This window comes from Solanum lycopersicum, chromosome 11, assembly GCF_036512215.1.
Source record: "Solanum lycopersicum chromosome 11, SLM_r2.1".
In the NCBI taxonomy this organism is placed as follows: Eukaryota; Viridiplantae; Streptophyta; class Magnoliopsida; order Solanales; family Solanaceae; genus Solanum; species Solanum lycopersicum.
Genome location: NC_090810.1, coordinates 55,132,676 through 55,140,044, shown reverse-complemented (window position 1 = coordinate 55,140,044; position 7,369 = coordinate 55,132,676).

Below are 7,369 nucleotides of genomic sequence, written 5' to 3'. Positions count from 1 at the left end.
TTAATAGAGAATTTCGGACTATATCCAAGTTTTAAACACTGATCCTGCCTACATATCCCCCAATTTCAGAAATCAGGTTGCTCGTAGTTTAACTCGATCAATTGAAAAAGAAATCTCTTCGTTTTAAAGTAAACTTCGTTTTAAGATCAACTCGTAGTAAAGATAACCTTCAGTTGGGAAGACTGACGAAATAAGTCGAGTATGAAAAAGAGGGTTGCAACATCTTAGCCATGAATGTGGTGTACTTCATACCCATAACTAAGAAATTTCAATGCTCTTGGTGCATTGCCACTCATATTAGGAAGTTGCATCCGGTGGAAACCAAAATTTTCCGTATGCAAAACGGAAACCAATAAACCTAGAGAAAAACTGACATGCCTTCTGTCACGACCCAAAATCGAGCCGCGACTGGCACCCACACTTACCCTCCTATGTGAGCGAACCAACCCATCAAACCTTAACATTTCAATGTAATATCAACATAAAGTAATGCGGAAGACTTAAACTCATTAATAAAAACCAATTCCATAACTATTATTTCCCAAAATCTGGAAGTCATCATCACAAGAACATCTACTTCAAATTACTAAATCTAAGAGTTTCTAAGAAGCTAAAAATACATAAAATCTAGTCCATGCCGGAACTTCAGGGCATCAAGACATGAAGAGGAAGATCCAGTCCAAACTAGAAGCATTAGCTCACCCTGATATCCGGAGTAATGAAGACTAGCTAGAGTTACTGTTGAGTCGAAAATGATGGCACGTTTGCTGCACTCCACAAATAAACAAGAAGAAAACATAAAAGTAGGGGTCAGTACAAAACACGGGTACTGAGTAGATATCATCGGCCAACTCGAAATAGAAATCAATATATACCAAGTAATATCATAAAATCAACTATGATACTCAACATGTAGCAACAACAAGTACTATATCATTAACAATTACCGTCAAGTTCACACATGAGGACTCAAGCCTCAATACCATACTCATTTGGGAATTATGTTCGTTAGATTGAGTATATTAACATCTTTCAAGATTCATTATCTTTATTTCTCTTGTGTCGGTACCTGACACTCCGGTCCTTCATATTCATTAATCCTCTTGTATCTGTACGTGACACTCTGATCCCCTACTACTATGTGTCGGAACGTGACACTTGGATCCCCTAAATCTATGTGTCGGTTCGTGACACCCGATCCCCTAAATCTATGTGTCGGTTCGTGACACCCGATCACCTAAATCTACGTGTCGGTTTGTGACACCCGATCCCCTAAATCTACGTGTCGGTTCATGACACCCGATCCCCTAAATCTACGTGTCGGTTTGTGACACCCGATCCCCTAAATTTACGTGTCGGATCGTGACACCTGATCCCCTAAATCTACATGTCGGTTCGTGACACCCGATCCCCTAAATCTACGTGTCGTTTCGTGACACCCGATCCCCTTAATATATGTGTTGGTTCGTGACACCCGATCCCCTAAATCTACGTGTCGGTTCGTGACACCCGATCCCCTAAATCTACGTGTCGGTTCGTAACATCCGATCCCCTAAATCTACGTGTCGGTTCATGACACCCGATCCCCTAATCTCCTTCTATCAATTCATCAAGCCTTCTTTCTTACCAAGGCATCATCAATCTCATTATTTTAGTTCATCACACCTTCTTTTATACCAAGGCCTCATCATTAACAAAGTGATTAGGGTTTTGCAAGATTTGGGATTCAATAACTTCATCATGTTTATATAATCACAATTATATAATTACATTCATGCAAGCATACAATTAAGCACATAGCAGGGTTTACAATATTATCAATACATATCATTCGCTATTAAGAGTTTACTACGAATATCGTAAGAGAAACCATAACCTACCTCCACCGAAGACTAGTGATCAAGCAAGAATTTCCCAAAGCCTTGTGTTTTCCTCTTCTCGTTCGATTCTCCCTCTTTCTCTTTGTTCTTTCTATTTTCTTATTCAAACCCTCTTTCTTTTACCCTAAGTAGTATATAATTAAGAATGAAAGATGGCAATAATAACCCACTAATTAACTTAAGGTTACCTCTTTTAACCCCCAAGTAATTAGACTTATTAACCTTAACCCTTTAACTTTATAATTAAAGTAGGAATAGTCCAAAACATCCCTTACAATGTGTAAAGAAATCCGACCCAGACTGGGATTACTCAACCTGTGACGGCCCGTCGTGCCTGCGATGGTCCGTCCTGCAGGTCGTCGCAAGGTTCAGAGACTCAATTTCCACCAAAGAGTTTGTGAGGGTCCGTCGCGCCTGTGACGGTCCGTCCTGCCATTCTGTCACGAAGTTCAGAGAGTCGATTTTCAGTACCCAATTCAGAATTTCTAAGTGTTTTGAAATGAGACCCCTTGACGGTCCGTCGTGCTCATGACGGTCCGTCGTGAGTTCCATCGTCTCAGCCTATTTTTCCAGAAATAAAATCTGCTGCTTAAAACGACTAAACAGGTCGTTACACCTTCTAATAAGGTTGTGGTTTGATTGTGCTGAAAGTCGATCCTCAGTTCGCATCCTAAAAATTTGATACTTCTCTTCAGACTATGTCTTATATCGATGCTAAGAAAAGTTCCATTTTGTGTTGCATCCTTGTTGATGTCGTCCGTACCTGTGGTTTGATTTGAGAATTCAACATTTTGGATGCTCTCGACACAATCTAAAATTAACTTGTTAGTATAAACTTTATTGGAAACAATAGTAGCATCTCTTACATTACTTCTTAGTTATCTTCTCCCAAGTTTTTGTGGGTACGCCATTGTCTTGGTGCTTTAAAATCGTTCTTGCTTAGAAAGATTTCATATAGGTATGTTCAAAATATGTTTGCACACTCAAAGTAAATAATTAGTAGACATAGCGTCGCTTAAGCTAGCAGCTTGAGTTAGAAAGTAAAGAAAGATCAGTCATATAATAATAAATATATTTTTATGGATTATATGGATAATCATAAACATATTTTTTAATTAAATGAGAAAACAAAGAAATATTGAGAAAAGAAAATGGACACCGCTTTCGAACACCGATATCTATTGATATTACATATAGGTATGTTCAAAATATGTATTAGCATACTTATCTTATTGTGATTTTCCTAGGAGAGTAGTTAATAATTTGTTGGTGCAAGGTAACAGTGTAAAATATTTTAAATTGTTTAATAATTATTGTAACCTAATGAAAAACCTTGTTGTATTGTAGGTTTACTATCATATGAAAAAAAAAGTTTCATATATCGATCTGTTATGAATTTGTGTAGATATATCTTAAATGGTTATGAAAAAATAGAAGTAGATGTTGATTCAGAAATCAATATGGTAAAAGATATTAATCTTAAAAGGACGAAATTGTGGGCCCAACGATGATTGACTTTTTTTCCAAGCTAGTGCTACGTAGGCTAAAAAGGGGTAGAAAATTACTTATAAAATAAGTTTAGGGGGGTAATAGGACCTTAGTATAGTATAAGTGTGTCTCTGGGATTTCGAGCATAGGTTGAGGGGGTACTTGTGCATTATCCCTTTTATAAATTATTACATATCTTAATTTTAAGATTACATAACTCTAAGATCGTGATTTGCTTGAACAAATGCAGTGCTTTTGTTTAAACTTTTTTTTTCTTTTTGCACAGTTCCTTCCATCTGATTTATAAGTGCCATTTTCTTCTCTAATTGTTATTATCACATGAGCTGTTATTGAAATAACCAAAGCATCCAACATTAAGATGATAAACATAAACCCAAATTTAATGATCTGTGAAAATAGCTTAATAGAACATCTTCAACATTGACTTATGCATATTGCATACACCTGATGCATATTGTTAGCACCAATGTATAATTTAATTTTCAGGTACATGTAGTATGCATTAGGCAAAGTAGAAAAATGTATCTGTGTGAAGCACTTATAAAGTAAATGCAAGCAACTCAACAAGAAGAGACGAAAAATATAATTACTATTTTTTTTCAAAAGATAACTTTACTTTAAAGATTTAAAATCGATCGATTTAACTTCTATTTAATCAAATATAATAACTAACTAAAACTGAAAAGTTTTATTCAAGCATAAGTATTTTAAATTCATTCCCCGGGTAACTCCATTTAAATTATTCTGATGGATTCTTTCCAATCTACTTCCTTTATGATTTCGTTTGAAATCATATAAAGACAATTCCCATTTCATATAGCTATTTGTGCAAGTATTTTACGGTTGAGAAACAACTGTACTAATCGTGTATTAATCTATTATAACTATAGGATACTCCCCTTTCGCAAATTACTGCGTTTATCCTAGTGATCCACAAACGATGAAAATCTCTCTTTTTCCTATCCCTATCTCGATGAGCCGAAACTAAAGCTCTTATTTTCTACTGAGTAATAGTTTTAGTAAGCCTTGAATGAGCTCCTCGAAATCTTGATGCAAATAAAAGAATTTTTGTTCTACGTCTCCGAGCTATATATCCCCGTTTAACTCTGGTCATGAATAAATGAAACTTTGACAAATAACTAATTGATTACCTTCTTTCAGTTATACTTTTCCTCCTTCCTACTCTATTAATACTGAAATGAGGAAATGTCACGACCCAAATCTGGACCGCGACTGGCACCCACACTTACCCTCCTATGTGAGCGAACCAACCCATCTAAACCTTTACATTTCAATGTAATATCATCAGTAAAATAATGCGGAAGACTTAAACTCATTAATAAAAAACAATTCAATAACTATTATTATCCCCAAAATCTGGAAGTCATCATCACAGAAACATCTACGATCAAACGACTAAACTAAGAGTATTCTAAAAGCTAAAAATACATAAGAAGCTAGTCCATGCCGGAAGTTCAAGGCATCAAGACTTGAAGAAGAAGATCCAGTCCAAGCTAGAAGCATTAGCTCACCCTGAATTTCTGATGTAGTAAGACTGGCTTGAATTACTGTTGAGTTGAAGACGATGGCGCGTTTGCTGCACTCCACAAATAAACAAGAAGAAAACAATAAAAGTAGAGGTCAGTACAAAACACGGGTACTGAGTAGATATCATCGGCCAACTCAAAATAGAAAACAGTATGTATTAAGCAATATCATAAAATCAACTAATATCCTTAGCATGCAGCATTTTCACTTACCATAACCCTTGGTTACAACACCAAGCACATCAATGAGGACTCACGCCTCCTCATCATACTCATTTGGGAATTTAGTTCATTAGATTGGATATATTAACATATTTCAAGATTCATTATCTTTATTCCCCTCGTGTCGGTACGTGACACTCCGCTCCTCAATATACTAGCCTGGTGTCGGAACGTGACACTCCGATCCTCATTCTATCCTGGTACCGGAACGTGGCACCCGATCCATATTCTATCCTGGTGTCGGAATGTGACACTCCGATCCTCATATACTATCCTGGTACCGGAACGTGGCACCCGATCCATATATTCTATCTTGGTATCGGAACGTGACACCCGATCCATATTCTATCCTGGTACCGGAACGTGGCACCCGATCCATATATTCTATCCAGGTGTCGGAACGTGACACCCGATCCATATTCTATCCTGGTACCAGAACGTGGCACCCGATCCCCTAATCTCACCACTTTCGTTCATCAAGCCTTCTTTTATACCAAGGCATCATCATTAACAAGGTAGATTAGGGTTTCTTTTCAAGATTTGGGATTCAATAGCTTCATCATGCTTATTTATTCACAATTTCATAATCACATCATTCATGCAAGCATACAATTAAGCATATAGAAGGTTTACAATACTACTAACACATGTCATTCGCTATTAAGAGTTTACTACGAATAGCATGAAAATAACCATAACCTACCTCCACCGAAGAATTGAAATCAAGCAAGTTAATCCTCAAAGCTTGGTGTTTTCCTCTTCTTCTCGATCGTTTCTCTCTCTCTCCCTTCTTGTTCTTTCTATTTTCTTATTCAAACTCTCTTTCTTTTACCCTAATTAGTATATAATTAAGAATAAAAGATGGCAATAATACCCCACTAATTATCTTAGGGTTACCTCTTTTAACCCCCAAGAATTTGAGTTATTAATATAAACCCACGAACTTTATAATTAAGGCAAGAGTAGTCAAAAACGTCCCTTAAAACTTAACCAGAAATCCGACTCCAACTGGGATTATGCAAACTGTGACGGGCCGTCACGCCTGCGACGGTCCGTCCTGCTGTCCGTCGCATAGATCAGAAACTTGATTTTGGGTGAATGGCCTGTGAAGGTTTTTCACACCTATTACGGTCCGTCCTGCCACTCCGTTACGAAGTTCAGAGAGTCGATTTTCAGTACCCAATTTCAGATTTTCTAAGTGTTTTGAAACAAGACCCTGCGACGGTCCGTCGTGCCCATGACGGTCCGTCGTTGAGTCCGTCGCCTCAGCCTGTTTTTCCAGCATAAAATCTGCTGCTCAAAACGACTAAACAGGTCGTTACAATAGATACCAATTTACCCATCGTTCGTCCCCGAACGATCACAAGAAGGAAAACAAGGGCGAAAAGGAGTACCTGAATCTGTAAACAGATATGGGTATTTTTCTCGCATATCCGCCCCCTTCTCCCAAGTGGCTTCTTCAACGGGTCGATTCTTCCATTGAACTTTGATGGATGCAATCTCCCTTGATCTCAACTTGAGAATTTCTCTATCTAAAATAGCAACAGGCTCCTCCTCATAAGACAAGTTCTCATCAAGCAAACATGAATCCCAACGGATAATGTAGTTTCCATCCCCATGGTATCTTTTCAACATCGACACATGGAATACCGGATGTACTCCGGACAGCCCTGGAGGCAAGGCTAACTCATAAGCCACCTCTCCTACTCGCTTAAGTACTTCAAATGGACCAATATACCTTGGGCTAAGTTTACCTCGCTTACCAAATCGCATCACCCCTTTCATTGGAGAAACCTTCAACAAGACTTGTTCACCTTCCATGAACTCTAAGTCTCTAACCTTTCGATCTGCATATTCTTTTTGTCTACTTTGCGCCGCTAGAAGCTTTTCTTGAATAGACTTCACTTTCTCTATCGAATCCCTCAAAAGGTCAGTACCCCAAGGTCTAACCTCGAATGCATCAAACCAACCAATGGGAGACCTACATCTCCTCCCATACAATGCTTCAAATGGGGCCATATCAATACTTGAGTGATAGCTATTATTGTATGAAAACTCCGCTAAGGGTAGGAAGCTATCCCAATGGCCACCAAACTCTATCACACATGCACGAAGCATATCCTTCAACACTTGAATCGTCCTTTCAGACTGACCATCGGTCTGAGGATGGAACGCAGTACTAAGGTCCAACCTAGTACCCAATTCCGCATG